The sequence below is a fragment of the Grus americana genome, chromosome 1 (genome assembly GCF_028858705.1).
Source record: "Grus americana isolate bGruAme1 chromosome 1, bGruAme1.mat, whole genome shotgun sequence".
NCBI classification, from domain to species: Eukaryota; Metazoa; Chordata; class Aves; order Gruiformes; family Gruidae; genus Grus; species Grus americana.
The window spans coordinates 176502009-176519669 of NC_072852.1; the positions used below are offsets into that span (position 1 = coordinate 176502009).

Sequence of the window (17661 nt, forward strand, 5' to 3'; positions counted from 1 at the left end):
ACTTTTAGATAATTTCATAATTGTACTAGCAATAATATCAGATCATATCAATGTCTGCAGGAGTTATTTCTACGTAGGAAGCCAGAGACAATGTTCTCATGTATCTAAATCTCTTCATGTTTATTTGAGCATACTTTTCCTTAGAGGTCAAATCCTGAGCTGAGGATCTAATGAATTAAAAAAAGGAGTCACTGATACAGCAAAAGATATTGTTGAGCTATTTCTTCTCTGTCTGAGTCTACAAAATTTATTTCCTTCAGACCATAAAAGAAAAAAAGACAAAAATAATATGACAATGGCAAATACTTTCAGTTGTGAATCCTAGTTGCTATTCTGGATATTAACTTGCCAGAATGATTTGCTTGTCCAAAATCAAGAAAGAAATCCAAGTTCAAATCTGCTTAAAATTCAAATGAACGTTAATACTGGAATCCTCAAATAACACCCTGAGGTTCCTTCATCTTTGGTATATGACACTGCAAAATAAAAACAGGGAGAGGCCTTGATCTTGATCACCTTTATTACTCAGTTGTTAGCTCAATCCTTGACTCTGGTTCAAAGCACTCCAGTTATCTCTCTTCCAGACAAGTACGCTGCAGGGGATTGTAGCCCCAGTTGGTGCTACTCAGTCGTTTCTTGCCATGTTTCCTTTACCAGTATAAGCACAGCATATGATTCTCTGACGTGATTAGGTAGTTATTCTGTTCAGCAAGTATTTTGAAGAACATGGGAAGAAAGATGAAGGTAAGCTAAGAGTGGCAGCTTACTGCATAACCAGATACTGGTATTGTAATGTCTAAAATGTACAAAAAATGTACCCACTCTGAAAGGGATCAAGAAAAGAATGTTAAGAAGGAGATGATTAAAACAAGTACCATCATAAATCATGATGCTAAGATTTACAGGCACTTTGTGTCATACTGAGATCTCAGAGGGTTGGGTGGTTTTTTATTTTAATTTCCAATATAAAATGTGCTACAAATGAAGCAGTCAAATAGGAAAAAGTTGAAGGTTTCTTTGCCAGAAAATTGAGCCATTTATTTCTCAACATCTATGCCAATTGAGAAGCTAGCACTCTGTTGTAGTTTTGCCCCAGCCGGCAGCTAAGCACCAGGCAGCTGCTCGCTCACTCCCCCAAAGCAGGTTGGAGGAGAGAATCGGAAGAGTAACAGTGAGAAAACTCTGCAGTTGAGATAAAGACAGTTTAATAACTAAAGCAAAATCTGCATACGCAGGCAAAGCAAGACAAGGAATTCATTCACCACTTCCCATGGGCAGGCAGGTGTTCAGCCATCCCCAGGAAAGCAGGGCTCCATCACGTGTAACGGTGACTTGGGAAGACAAACACCATCACTCCGTATGTTGCCCCTTCCTTCTTCCCCCCAGCTTTATATGCTGAGCATGATGTCATATGGTATGGAATATCCCTTTGGTCAGTTGGGGTCAGCTGTCCCAGCTGTGTCCCCTCCCAACTCTTTGTGCACCCCCAGCCCACTCGCTGGTGGGGTGGTGTGAGAAGCAGAAAAGGCCTTGGCTCTGTATAAGGACTGCTCAGCAGTAACAAAAATATCCCTATATTATCAACACTGTTTCCAGCACAAATCCAAAGCATAGCCCCATACTAGGTACTATGAAGAAAATTAACTCTATCCCAGCCAAAACCAGCACACACACAATACTGTTCATTACTGCAGTCTAAAATGATTTTTTAAATCTGCCAGGCACTTACAAGAGGTGACTTAAACTGTTCACACACCAACCTCACCTTTAGCTCTTATTGTGTAAAAAGAGATGATGCAGGCTTTGTTGGTTACTAGTACCTCCCCTAGTTCTTAGTAATAATTATCTTTATATTTAACATCTATAAGATCTACCACTACGGAGTTAAATGAGGCTATTGATATTAGTCAGATGAAAGGAATACAACTATTTTGTTCTGTGAATTACTGAAAATTGTGAAAAATAGACCCAAGATCAAAAATATTACTTTCCTTTTCAATAGCCTTAGGTAATGTATGTGTGTGTGTAAGGTATGTAATGGTCTTATTCTCATCTAGACTCCCTTTCTCATGAAACGTTGGACCAGAAGATCTTTCAAAGTCACTTCCGACCTGGGGTGTTCCATGATTCTGTGATTCTATGGTAAATAAAGTATCAGTTGAAATAATTTAGAGGCAAGATTTCTAACTGTTTTGTATTCAGAAGCTTCTAATCCTACTACAAATTAGGACTCGTAAATTTAGCTGTATTCCTCCAGTCAGTAGGGATTTTACTTCATGTAGGCATCACATGCTTTTCTTACCTCTGCACTGCTAACTGCATGTAAACCAGTGATCTGCACATTACCAAGCTGAGTGTTGTAGCTCTTTATCCATAGTGTTAAAGGCAATTCCCTGTATAGTTGAGTAACTATGTCCACACTCCACAGTACCTGCTTCTGGTGTCTCTGTGGCTCTAACACATAAGGATACCCTGAGAGACTGCCAAAGCACTAATGTCCCTCATTTATGCTGCTGAATTCTTTCCACTTTGTTATAAATCATCATCATGAGAATATCCTGGACACTTTATCTAAAATATGACTATATCCCATGTTTATCAACTGAGTTAAATCCTAGATTTCCACTGCCTACCATGGCTAAGGATCACAAATGTAAACATGTATCATTGGTATCTCAAATCAGTGACACCCATCTATAAACTCCTCAAACGGTGTTAACCTAAAACTTATTCCCATTGTGAATCTTTTAGGAAGTTTCTCATAAAACTTCTTTCTTCAGATTCAAGTCCAGCTTCCAGAGAGAATATGTTTCTTTCTGAACAGCTAGGAGCCAGGTGACCAGTGAGTGGAGTATATGGAAAAAAAAAACCCAAACCAAACCAAAAACAGTTTTAAAACTGTTTGTATGGAGTTTCAAAAAGAATTATTTTAGAGTGATATACTTCTGGCAATTCTCTGTGGTTTTTATTCAATTTAATCTGAAAATTAACCCTTATGCACTGGTGCTTATCTATAATTGAGTACTGCATCATATAAAGGTTTTCTATAATGCTAAAAAAGTATTTTAAAATTATTTCCAAATTAAAATTAAGATATAACAAAGTTTCAACAGAGAATTATTGAGAGCTGGAGGTTAAAATCTATTACCAAAAGGTGAAATTTTTTCTACTATGCTTTATACTTAAGTATATGTCAAATAAAACACTCTTGTCATTTTCATTGCATTGAAAATTAACTGATATCTCTCTGGAGGGAGGCCAGGTCAAAATTAAAAGCTAATCATTGGACCTTTGAGAAAAAAAGATTTGGGTTCCTTAATTTTAAATTCACTAAAAATGATGAAGTCATAGACTGCAAAGATTATTAACAGATTAGAAAGATTGTACTGAGAACCTCTTAAAATGAAGGCTTAAATTTATAGCCTGAGTTTTTATGATCCCTCATTTAACTTTCAAGGTGCAGTAATTATATTGGCAATGTAGTCAGACTTGAGTAATAGGATATCAAACAATGTAATTCAAAATTCAATAGAAGAATTTAGGAGAAGCCAATCAGTATTAATATATTAAAAGGAAAGTATCATGAAGCTGAAAATGGAATAATAAAACCTGCAATGTTGCCATAGAACTTTAGTTTAATTTTACTCCTTTGATTTGTCTGAAACCATCTGCTAAACTAAAATAGTTTTTATTTCTTCATTCAAATCAAACTAGAAAGATTGGTGGCTTGACCAATATAAGAAATTATTTCATGTTATAATAGGTAAGATTTAGTTACTTCCTTTCAATAGTGTTCCAAGCACAGAGAACCTATTTGAATTTGTGTTCATTTTCACTCTTAAAGGATTCAGGGAGAGGAAAAGTTTGGTGGGAGCCTTAAACGTTGTTAGCGATGAAGTATTTTAGATTATTTACTTGAATTGTTCATTTACAAGCTTATTATAAATATTTTTTCCTGTGATTTTTAGTATCATTCTTCACTGAGAGTCAGTTAACAAACAAGTTAAGAAACAAAAAAATAATGTTAAGCTGACATTTTATTTTGTCAGTTTTTCAAAAACTCTAAGAAACTAGTTTTTGTGGCTGAAAGGTACCACAGTTGCCCTCAATTTTCAGCAGTATTTTTAAATGAAATTTGAATAAACCCATTTTAATCTTTTAAAAGATCAAATAAAATTAGTACATGCAAAACAAAGCAAAACCACTAAAGACAGTTTGTGAATATGTATTTTTTGACATGATATGACAAACATAAACATAATCACAGAATCACAGAATGGCTGAGGTTGGAAGGGACCTCTGGGAGTCATTTGGTCCAACACTTCTGCTCAAACAGGGACAGCTAGGGCCAGTTGCCTAGGAACATGTCCAAATGACTTTTGAATACCTCCAACGAGTGTGCGAGGGCCCAGTCATCCTCACAGTATAAAAGTGTTTCTTGATGTTCAGAGGCAAACCCCTGTGTTTCAGTTTGTGCTCTAGTCCTCTCATTGGGCAACACTGAAAAGAGCCTGGCTCCATCCTCTATGCACCCTCCCTTCAGCTATTTATGCACAAGATGCCTGAGCCTTCTCTTCTCCAGGCTGAATTGTACCAGCTCTCTCAGCCTTTCCTCACAGGAGAGATGCTCCAGTCCCCTCATCATCTTCACGACCCTTCATTAAATTCTCTACAGTATGTCCATGTCTCTCCTTGAGCTGAGGAACCTAGAACTGGACACAGCACTCCAGGTTTGGCCACACCAGTACCGAGTAGAGGGGAAAGGTCCCCTCCCTTGACCTACTGGCAATACTTTGCCTAATGCAGTCCCGAACACTGTTAGCCTTCTTTGCAGCAAGGGTACGCTGCTGGCTCCTGTTCTGACAAGCGGCTTTCCAGCTGGGTAACACCCAGCATATATTGGTGCATGGATATGCATACCTATGCACATTTACTTACTCATTTATTTAATTCTTTTATAGTAGAATGTTTCTGTGAACTTTTTAGTTAGAAGTTGAGGTGGGCTGACCCTCAGGTGCCCCCCAAATCCGCTCTATCACTGCCCTCCTCAGCTGGACAGGGGAGAGAAAATACAATGAGAAGCTCGTGGGTCGAGATAAGGACAGGGAGAGATAACTCATCAATTACTGTCATGGGCAACACAGACTCAATGTGGGAAAATTAATTTAATTCATAACCAATCAATTCAGAGTAGAGTAATGAGAAAATACAAACAAATCTTAAAAACACCTCCCCCACCCCTCCCTTCTTCCCAGGCTCAACTTCACTCCCAATTTATCTCCCTCCTCCCCCGCAGCAGCACAGGGGGACGGAAAATGGGGGTTGTGGTCAGTTGATCACACGTTGTCTTGGCCGCTCCTTCCTCCTCAGGGGGAGAGGGAGACAGTCCTCCATGAACTTCTCCAACGTGAGTCCTTCCCTCGAGCTGCAGTTCTTCATGAACTGCTCCAGCATGGGTGTCCCACAGGGTCACAAGTCCTGCCAGCAAACCTGCTCTGGCGTGGGCTCCTCTCTCCATGGGGCCACAGGTCCTGCCAGGAGCCTGCTCCAGTGTGGGATTCCCACGGGGTCACAGCCTCCTTCAGGTGCCTCTCCCTGCTCTGGCGTGGGGTCCTCCATGGGCTGCAGGGGAATATCTGCTCCACCATGGGCCTCCATGGGCTGCAGGGGGACAGCCTGCCTCACCATGGTCTTCTCCAGGGGCTGCAGGGGAATCTCTGCTTGGGTGCCTGGAGCACCTCCTCCCCCTCCTTCTGCACTGACCTGGGTGTCTGCAGAGTTGTTCCTCTCACATCTTCTCACTCCTCTCTCTGGTTGCAATTGCTCATGGTTTTTTCCCTTCTTAACTCTGTTACCCCAGAGGCACTACCACCGTGGCTGATGGGCTTGGCCTTGGCCAATGGTGGGTCCATCTTGGAGCTGGCTGGCATTGGCTCTGTCAGACACAGGGGAAGCTTCTAGCAGCTTCTCACAGAAGCCACCCCTGAAGCCCCCACACTGCTACCAAAACCTTGCCACGCAAACTCATTACAGAGGTGAAAATCTATAGGTGTGGAAAGATATACCCATTAAGATCTGGCTAGAATAGCTAAAGATGTTCACACCTTGTTCCCTGATGACTGTCCTGAACCATCACCTAATGATTACCTTCCCTGTGACAAGTGATGTAGTGATTACCATCCCCACAGCTCAGGGAGCAAAACAGTTCATCTGAATCCTCACTAATTCTATATATGCAAAAGTCTAACCTTGTCTGCGGTTGAAGCTAAAACATAAACTTCTAGCCCTGAAGGCAAACAGTATAGAAGAGTTTATATCCATGAATTCTCCTTATCTTTCTCTCCTCCTTTCCCAATACAGAATGTTTTTTTCTATGCTTCATGTGCCATTCCCTGACTCAGGCTGTACCTGGAGGCATTCAATGCAGTTCATCAGCATGTTCGAGCCTCTGCTTTCCCTTATTTTGTTTACTAGTGATGTAATCACATTTGCTAAGATGAAAAGCTTGTTTTCTGATTGTCTGTACACAGTGTAATGTCTCTGTTAGTGTTGAGGTTACAGCATGAGCCAAGAACATGTGCAGATTATATTGGGCAAAACTTTATTTTTATGGTGTTTCTTAAGAATGTGAGAAGTTGCTAATGACAGTTGGGCTGCTGAAGGAATTTACAAGCAAGAATTAGGAGTTAAGACAGAATACTCAGTGCCTAGAATAGCATGACTAGTAAATAATGAGCCTGTTTTATTTTTTTTGTTTTAATGTTTCTCAGCAAAGATGTGCATGATAAAAAGAGCACAAATATTTACTTGCAGAAATGGTTAAGTTAAAGATAACTCATACTCCACCAGTACCAGTGCTGTGTTTATAATGGATGTTTTTTGCAACTACTTGTGATAGTAGATCATTGGTTAACTATGAAAGCTAAAAATTAGCATAGGGTAAAGCATAGATATTATTGCCTTTTTCTCTGCAACACTTTTAATAATATCACTTTCTTAGGCTTGCAAATCACATCAGTAGGATAATGCATAGTCTTTGAGCATTAAATACACTGTCACTCAGATCCAGTGAAACTAATATAAGCATCTAAATTAGGTTTCTTGCCCAGGGACAGAAACAATCCAGTCCTTATAAAGGGAAGTACTTAAATACCCTGTAAGTCACTGGAGAGAAAGTGAACTGATCCACCTGGCTTCTGTTCTTATTTATACAGGGATGTTGTAGGGAACCTGTAGGAAACACTAAGCCTCTAAATCCCCTCAGAATGCACATATTACATCTGGCCGTACATGATTTTTAAAGTGTATATGAATATGCATATAATAATCTAGAAGAAACCCTTTAAATCCTAGCTTGGATAATTGACGTTGTAAGGCAAACTTGTAAATTCCTTCCACAGCTCAGCTGGCATTTGGAAAAGAGGTATTTCTCTGTAGTACTAAAAATACAATTAACGAGGCAGTTGTCAGACAGGTTCATCGAGTTCTGACCTTTTCAATGTATATTGGGCTAGATGAAACAATTGAAGGATCCTTTGCTTAGCAAAAATGGAGGGCATCACTATATGTCAGTCAATCTCTGACTTTCTCCTTCAGAGCAGTGTGATTGTTAGTATGAAGTGATAATCTTTTTCAGTTCTCTAACCATCTCTAGCATCACTAAAGAAATGCAGCTGATATGAATTCATACCTGACCAGAGTTCTAGGTTTTTTAGAGCGGTTCTCACCTACTGGTCTGGGGTAAATGCTAAGTACGTGTGTATATTCAGTCATCCTCTACAACATTTTGTGAATTCTTTCAATCATTTCTAAATGAATTGGATGTCAGGAGATTATAACTTGCATCTGAAAGGACTGAAGGTATGATTCAATTTCTTATTCACCTGTGTGTGTAGGCTTCTACACATCAAGTAGATTCCTGACCTCCCACTGTAGGCAATGAAGTTCTAGTGCAGTTCCCAGCACATAAGAACAAACCTATGTGCCAGTTGGAGAGGTGTCATGGATTATCATGCTGCCTGGCTCCAAGCAGATTTTCTGGAAGTGTTCCCTCATAAATCCAGTGCCATATTTACTGGTGCTTTGTGGATTCTTAGACACTATGTGGCATCTGAAATGGTGCTAAATGCTTGGGTTTATGCACGTGAATTAAGCAATCATTTGATTTGCAAGTCAACTTGTATCAGAATAATATAAGTTTGGGAATGTAAGGAAGTTTGACAATATTTTTAATGTAATTTTTCTGCAAAGTCAAGTAAATAAAAATAAACTGATCACATTAAGAATTAATAACTTCTCAGTCCATAAAAAAGGAGGTTTCAGGCAAGCTTCTAGGGCGATCTCCATAGTCTTCTATTAGCTTATCAGGGTAGGAGAAATTTGAGCCTGAAATTTCACTTGCTTGTGAAATGGCAATTAGTTGATTTTAGTCAGTACAGGCAGAATATGCTCTCATTTCTCTACTTTTCTTATATAGATTGTGCAGTACAGCTAATTTTTTTCTTTTTTTCTAACAACTTCTCTGGCTGTGGAAGTGTCTTGTCAGCAGGTATTTTAGAAATATTTAGAACTCTGGTAGTTCAATGAAGTGTGCAGATATGATCCAAGGGGACCTTTTTTGTCTTTTACCTAATTCTATAATTGTTCAAAAGTCCTGTCAATATGGCTGGCATTTCTTGTGTAGATAAGCGACAGTGTGAAAATTTGTAAACAGCAAAAATGATAACCATTCAACACAGTTATGTGTGACATTCATTTCTAAATATGGTTTTATGTCAGCAAAGTTTAGTAAATACCAGTAAATATCAGTACAGTATCAGTAAATGATTTGAAGCTGTCATGAGATGCTGTTCAAATAAAAAGTTGTGGCAACATAATACTATAATACTTTTCTTTATCCTACACACAGGCAACTTACCTGACTTTTTATTCAGTGTCTCATGATATACTGAGCATATGATTTTCTACTAAATCTGTTTGGGAACATTCATTTAGTGGAAGAGTAGATTTTCACTAGGTAAATTACTTTTGCATGTGATCATAAAAATATTGGGGAATGACAATGATGAATAGAAAATGCAAACCTTTCCTCTCCTTATATTAATTCTGCATTGCCAAAGGTTGAGAACAATGTTTTGATAAAAATATTCTACTTCTGTTGCTCATTCTATGCAGTTCTTTCTATGTGAAACATTTATTCTCATAAATGTCCCTATTAGAATGTATAGAGTGTGTCCATGTGAAAACACCTATTTATTGATACATTAGATTGTATTAACTGTCCAAATCAATTATAAGCGCTGATCATATAAATAGGAGAATGTCTTTCCTTAACCTTCAAAACAACACCATTTTCAGTGCATACTTAAATGTGTAATACAGTTTTATTTGCATAAAATGATATCTTGAGTTTTGAGAAGACATGTTTTTACAAGGTCATATTATTTATAGTCATTGTTTGGCACCTTTCTATCTTTTTCTGTCTTGATGACTGCCAGATTGTTGATTATATCAGATTGTTGCAGAAACTGCTCAATGTGTGTGTGGCTATTCAGTCATCCTATTTGGCAACATATTTTTAAGTTCTTTCAATAAATTTTAACTGATTAGGATGCCGGGATATTACGAGTCATATCTGAAAATCCTGTATGTTCAATGAACCTACTTAAAGTAAATGCAATGGGAATGGATCAAATGACAGTGGTGTTCCCTGTACCATTTTCCAGTTCGAACTCTGGTTTACGCTCATTTTTTAATCATACAAATAAACTGCATCATAATAGCGTGCATGGATCTCAGCAATGAAAATTAGCATAACTTTCAGTAAAGCTCCACTGTCATTTAGGCATCTACTTGATATGCTGAGACTTGCCAACATGCTTAACACCCAGCTGTTCATAGCAATTTTAATGAAAGTGGATAGGTGCTAAGCACTTTTGAAAGTCTACCAGTGTAGTTTATGTTCCTAAACAGAGCTGCAAGTTGCTGACCACTTTTAGAAATCTTGTTTTGAATATCTTTTCAGTTATTTGTTTCCCTTAGACATGTCCTAGCTGTGTTTTCATCTACAAGTACACAACGTGACAATTGCCATCAGATTCAAACTTGTCGTGGTTTAGCCTGGCAGGCAGCTAAAAAAACCACACAGCCGTTTGCTCACTGCCCCCCTCAGTGGAATGGGGGAGAGAATCAAAAAGAAAAAGGTAAAACTCATGGGCTGAGGTAAAGACAATTTAATAGGACAGAAAAGGAAGATTATTGTAATGATAATAGTAATAATAACAATAATAATCATAACAATAATTAGAATATACAAAACAAGTGATGCACAAAGCAATTGCTCACCACCCAGAACCAATACTCAGCAAGTTCCTGAGCTGCCCACCGTCCAGACAACTCCCCCAGTTATATATGGAGCATGTTGTCATATGGTATGGAATATCTCTTTGGCCAGTTTGGGTCAGCTGTCCTGGCTGTGTCCCCTCTCGGCTTCCTGAGTGTCCTCCGCCTTCTCGTTGGCAGGGCGGTATGAGAAGCTGAAAAGTCCTTGACTGCTTGGCAACAACTACGAACATCAGTGTGTTATCAACATTATTCTCATCCTAAATCCAAAACACAGCACTACACCAGCTGCTAGGAAGAAAATTAACTCTATCCCAACTGAAACCAGGACAAAACTGCACTATATGTAATGAACGCTGTTTCACTCTCCAGTAATGTATTTTGCTCATGAGTGGCAAGAGCAGCAAAAATCCAGTGCTGCTGTTTTTTTAAATGATTTTGTGAAGTTTATCATGTAGCAGTGGGTTCTATTTTGAATAATGAGGACAACAAAGAAATAGGAGAGAGAATTTTTATCATAGGAGAAAAACAAGATTTCTGCAGACTTCACAGTTCTGTTGGGATCTGAACAAGGTAGCAAGACCTTTCGAAGTGGGCCACAAATACCCCCAAACCAGAAAGACATGAAAATCTGTCAGTGGAGTAGATTCAGCCTGTCTGCCCAGGAACTATGTTGTAGCTACCTAGAGATCAGCATGCTGTACAGTCCCTAGAAGGCACAGCTTAAATTGCACACCTAATTATCCTGAAATCTTGACTTTCTGAGTCAAACCCAGCTGTCTTAAGTTTACCATGTTATAATGTATAACATTTTCATACCTATTTAATGTGAGGAGTACTTATTTTCTACTTATAATCACAGAATCACAGAATGGTCAAGGTAGGAGTAGACCTCTGGAGGTCATATAGTCCAACCCCTGTGCTTAAGTAGGGCCACCCAGAGCCACTTGCCCAGGACCATGTCCAGACAACTTTTGAATATCTCCAAGTATGAAGACTCCACAACATCCCTGGGCAACCTGTGCCAGTGTTCAGTGACCCTCACAGTAAAAAAAGTGTTTCTTGATGTTCAGATGGAATCTCCCTGATACACTTTGTGCCCATTGCTTCTGGTCCTGTGACTGGGCACTACTGAGAAGAGCCAGATTGATAAGATCCCCCTTTTGTCTATGCTGGACAGTCCCATCTCTCTCAGCTTTTCCTCATAGGAGCAAGATGCTTCAATCCTTTAACCATTTAAGCAACCTTTCACTGGAGTCTCTAGTTTCCCATATTTCCCTTATCTCTCTTATACTGGGGAGCCCAGAACTGGACAAGCACTCCAGGTGTGGCCCGACCAGTACTCAGTAGAGGGGAAGGATCACCTCCCTCAACCTGCTGGCAATTCAGCAGCCCAGGACACCTGTTAGCCTTTTTTGTGGCAAGGGCACATTGCTGGCTCCTGTTCAAATTAATGTCCACCAGGACCCCAGGTCCTTTTCTGCCAAGCTGCTTTCCAGCTAGGTGGCGCCCAGCATATACTGCGGTTTGAGTGTTCTTCTTCCCTAGATGCAGGACTTTGCACTTGTCCTTGTTGAACTTCATGAGGTTCCTGTCAGCCCCTTTCTCCAGCCTGTTGAGGTTCCTCTGGATGGCAGCATAACCCTCCCAGTCACTGTCAACCACTCCCCCCAGTTTGGTGTCATCAGCAAACTTGCTGAGGATATACTCTTCCCCATCATCCAGATCAGTAATGATTTCTGTAATTCAGTGTAGAGGTATCTAAGCTAGTTTTAGAGTAACTAGCTTATCAGAATAGTAACATTGTGAGACCTAACCCTAGCAAAGATTAAATTATCCTTCTATATGGCAAGTTTTACTGCTGGTTGTCGGTGTTCCATATATCGTGCCTTTAGAGATCATGCAAACATAACTCATTGAACGTAGCGAAGGCAAAGATTAATCACTACTCTCAGCAATTGTTAACAACAGGTGGGTTTAAAAGGAGAAACCTTTATTGCTCTTGACAATTGCTCATTTGAAATATGTCACTTTTAACTAAAGAAGGAAGGAAAAAGGGATTGCAAATGTTTGGACTGGTACAATGGAGTACCCTGAATGGTCTTCCTGGAAAAAGGGTAATGAGAGGTCTAAGAGATGGGTTGGATTTCCCTTCTCTAATGTTAAGTTCCTATTTTTGCAGTGCAGTGCTGTTTTCTGCATCCTTCCTTCTCCCTTAAATTAATTCTGCATAATAGAAAAACACATAATCAGAAACATTTTCTTCTCTAGTTCTAGTTGAGCCATCAACATTTCATGCCTATTTCTAAGACCTGAAGATCGTATTTGAAACAGGAGAACATTATTTAGGGAAAAGATGTTTCTTTTGTATTCCATTTCTTTGTACTTCTCTCTTATAGGAGTTTTATCAAAATTACATCAATTTTGGTAGACTACACTTAACTACAGTTAACAGGGAACTACAGTTAAAAATAAAAAATCCAGTAATTTTCAAATGTAGGCTATTACCTGTTACTGATTGAATAACATTGGTGTTCCATTTGTTGGCATCTGTCATGCTTTTATGTAATCTTCTATTCAATTTATCACTTTCAGAAGAAAAAAAAAATAGATTCAGAAAAGCTTCAAATAAAAACCAAAGGAAACTAGACAATAAGAATATTTTATCATAGCCCAATCTTTTTGTTGCTTCTAGTGTTGGGGTAAATTTTTTTATGTTCTATATTTTTAATGTGATTTTTTTGTTCATCTCCCTTATGAATGCAATTTGACCTCTAGAACTTCTCTTACTTCTAACCCTATTGCAAAATATGCATGGGTCTCAGGATTTTATTACTTTTTTCCTCAAGAATTAGAAAAGAAAAAATACAAGGTACTCTAAGAAAGATTCATCCCACTGAAATTTAGATATCTAGAACGTAAATATCTAAAATATGAGATAGATATTTACTTTAAGAAGGGATTTATCTTGAAATAAAGATTTTTTTTTCTTTCATTTACTGGGGAGAGCGCCTAGCATGATGAGGTTAAATGTAGATCTCTGCATCAGTATAATTAAGTGTGTAGAAAGCTTGCATCTTATATGTTGCACTCCTTATTTTGGCCTCCTTATATTTGTAAAATACCTATGTGGTGGGTTGACCCTGGAGGGCACATGGAGGAAGGGGAGAAAAAGTACAACGTAAAGCTTATGGGTCAAGATAAGGACAGGGAGAGATCATTCACTAATTATTGTCACGAGCAAAACAGACCGAACTTAGGGAGGGAATTCATCTAATTTATTACTAAGCAAAACAGAGTAGAGGAATGAGAAATAAAATCAAATCTTAAAACACCTCCCCCCACCCCTCCCATCTTCCCGGGCTCAACTTCACTCCCGGCTTCAACCTTCCCCCCCCTCAGCGGCACAGGGGGACGGGGAATGGGGGTTGCGGTCAGTTCATCACACAGTGTTTCTGCCGCTCCTTCCTCCTCAGGGGGAGGACTCCTCTCATCGTTCCCCTGCTCCAGCATGGAGTCCCTCTCACGGGAGACAGTCCTTCACAAACTTCTCCAACGTGAGTCTCTCCCACGGGCTACAGTCCTTCACAAACTGCTCCAGCGTGGGTCTCTCCCATGGGGTGCAGACCTTCAGGAGCAAACTGCTCCAACATGGGTCCCCTACAGGGTCACAAGTCCTGCCAGCAAACCTGCCCTGGCGTGGGCTCCTCTCTCCACGGGGCCACAGGTCCTGCCAGGAACTTGCTCCAGCATGGGGTTCCCACGGGGTCACAGCCTCCTTCAGGTGCCTCCACCTGCTCCGGCGTGGGGTCCTCCACGGGCTGCAGGTGGAATCTCTACACCCCCTCATCCTTTCTCCATGGGCTGCAGGGGGACAGCCTGCTTCACCATGGTCTTCACCACGGGCTGCAGGGGGATCTCTGCTCCAGCGCCTGGAGCGCCTCCTCCCCTTCCTTCTGCACTGACCTTGGTGTCTGCAGAGTTTTTTACATCTTCTCACTCCTCTTTCTGGCTGCAAAAGCTCCCTCTAACTTGTTTTTTTTCCCTTCTTAAATATGTTATCACAGAGGCGCTGATTGGCTTGGCCTTGGCCAGTGGTGGGTCCGTCTTGGAGCCGGCTGGCATTGGCTCTATCAGACACAGGGGCAGCTTCTAGCAGCTTCTCACAGAAGCCACCCTTGTAGCCCCACCGCTACCAAAACCTTGCCACGCAAACCCAACACAACCTAGATTGATAAAAATCATTGTGAAAAGACATCACTAGAGGTAGAAGCTAGGGGAGGAGAGGAGTAAAAAAATTACTCTTTTCCTAAACTGAATAACATGTGAATCAGTAACACATCACAGTGATAAGTTGGTCAAATTAGTACCAGTTTCAAGATAGACCCAATAGTATTAGTAGTCCAACAAAAGTCAGTGTGTGTGCCAAAAAAGTGTGGGCATATTTACAAATTGAGTTAAAATTAAAGTTTGAAGAGTATGATAAAAGATAACAAGGGATCACTTATAGAAAATAATATTGAAGATTTTAATAAATGGGCTCATTAAATCATAAGCTTTGGGGAAGTCTTAATGTTGTGAAAGTGATTTCAGCACCACAGTTTAATTACTTACCACAGATGCTACCAATGAATATTGCAATCCCATTACTTAGTTTATTCAAGAGAGTGGGGAAAAAACCCAGTTTCTTCATTTTTATATCAAATGTAAAGCCTCAGAGAATGCATGTTTGTGTGATATTTTTTGTTTACCTAATATATTCATTTTGGTAACCTAATGATATGTTAAGGAAAACAAACTTCAACTATGGTATATTCTTTTTGGTTTAGTTTGGTTTTTGTATCCTGATGTGGGGGAGGAATAGGGAGGACTCAGGATTGTAAGTGAAGGGTAGAAAGCCAGTTTAAAATTTCTTCTGAATATGAAATTATTTTCAATGTGTGGGGAAAAAGTTGGAATGGCAAATCAATTAAACACTGAACACATTTCCTCTGCCAGAGACTGTGATTAACAGATTAGTAGATGTCAGAGTTTGGTTGTTAGACAGAAAACACAATTAGATTTCTTTCCAAAATTCCGGTCCAAGACCGTTCACTATTATTGCTATGTCATTGATCTCTTTGCGATATATTATCACCTGCATGCATACACAGATCACAGACTTGCAGACAGACTCATGAAAGCCTATTGTGTCTAAGCAGTAAATCTTAATGCAGATTATTTGTAATAGAAATGATTAGCTGTATCTTTCAAGAAAGAACTGGTGTAGAGTTTCTTAAAGATCCTTAAGTCTGCTGTGTCTTATTGCTGAGGAGAAAATAACCTTTCTCTGAGAATACAGAAATCTGAGGGATTTAGTATAGTCTCTTTCTTTGTGAGTTAGTTGAGCAGCTGGCTTGACTGACTCAGTCAAACATTATGAATAATTTAGTCCATGCGCAACACAAATATTGAATTTCATGTACTGAATATTTGTGTTACTATAGAAAAATGCCTGGAAATCATCTCTGAGCTAAAACTGGTTTACTGAAATCATTAATTAAACATGGATAAGAAAGAAAGAATTCCAAACAAATCCAGAATGTTCGATGAGCTGAAAGAAAATGGTAGAAAACAAAACAAAACAAGACATGCTAAATTAGAGAAATTATTAATTGTGAATATATTTCATTATTTTATTTCTAAGCCAATATATTGAAACAGTTGTTCTAAAACCAAGTAAAACCACAAAAAGATAAATTAGGTATAAGCTTTTGTTTAAATTTCAATTTAAGGCTCCTAATTACAAAACAGTCAAATAAGTAAAGCAGATGATTATGTTGGATTTAGCTCAATTCACTCAATTTCTAGCAAAACAAAAATGTCTTTAAGTAATATTGCTAAGATTCAGTTGGATAAAATGGGATTCAGAAATGGAGTTTAAACTTCAGCTCCATACATGATCAGTTTGTGTCCTTGTGATCTCTACATTTAGGAGTACAGAAAAGATAACAACTGCTGTATTTTTTAAAAGACTTAAAGAAGAGAGTGAGGGAATGTTTAAGTGTTTTAATCTACTTTAGTTAAAAACTATTTGCAAATCAGGATCTAGATAAAGAATCTGTTGGTAATAACTTAGCACATCCTCAAAGCACAAAAATTGGTGGAAAATAATTTTATGACTGCAATACATTTTTATTTTCCTTTCAAAATACAGTAATTTAAAAGTAAGAGTTAAAAGAAGTGGTAAAATATATTTGTAGTAAATTTATAATTATATGATTCCTGAAGTTGTACCATCTGCTATGCAAAATTAAGTGAATTGTTTATGTACAAAACTGGCCCAATTTTCAAATTAGTATATAATTTCTGATGTCTTTTTCTAAGCAGTATTCTAAATTTTAATCTAAATTTTAAAGGAGTTTTTTTTTACTATGTTGTTGTTCTCTGAATATAATTCTTAAACATGTTAATAATGTGTGTTTAATCAATAGCCCCAAATGCTTCCAGTTACTCACGTAAACAGTGCAAACATGCTTCTGTTCTCATTCCTGTTGTCTTAGTATTTTTTGCATGACTAATTAATTTGATATGTATAAAAATAAAATTTGTTGTGTATTTTTCCTTATTAGAAAATATTACCAATGACTGAAATATCTCAGTCATTTTACCTGAGAATAGTTAATAATATTATTAGTGGAAACCATTTAAAGCTCTAATGCAGTCATTTCAATTAATATCTTGCATTGTCAAGAGAGCCATAATTCTCTCTTACTTAAATCTGTTTTTTTCAAGTATAGATGCTAAGCAGGAAATTCACTTCATATTGCAGGAGCAAAAATTAAAGTTAAATCAAAAGAAGCAAGCCATACTTTAATTCTATTCCCCAGTACCTTTCTGTAATTAATTTCATAATTATCTTTCATTTCTACTTTGGACAAAGGAAGAAAATTATTTTAGAACTAACCTATAGTAATGGAGAATTCTTGATGCTGAGATACTTTTATCCATTTTTTCAAGCATGGAAGCACTTTAAAACAAAAGCTATGCAGGAAGGATGTTTAAGGTTGGAGAAGCTGGTCAGAAAACGGGCTGTAAATTTTCAACTGAAATAGGAGAAGTAAGAAAAATTATAAAGAACTGGGATATATTTTCTGCAGAAAAAACCCCCATGTTTTGTAAAAAGTTTTAAATTCTGAAGATATCAGTCCAAAATTCAAAACCTGTTAATTTGAAAGTTATGTTTATTCATGGAAAGTTCTTTCTGTCTTGGAGAAGAAAAAAATTCACACTTGGTTCTCCTTCTTTTTTGTAATATATAGAGTATTATGTATGTGTTTT

General features: G+C 38.3%; 1 protein-coding gene across 1 annotated transcript in view; it reads left to right on the forward strand.

Moving 5' to 3' along the window:
- The window catches only part of KLHL1 (kelch like family member 1), a 260797-nt gene that overhangs the window by 159745 nt on the left and 83391 nt on the right, over positions 1-17661 (forward strand). The gene's annotated exons all lie outside the window — the stretch shown is intronic.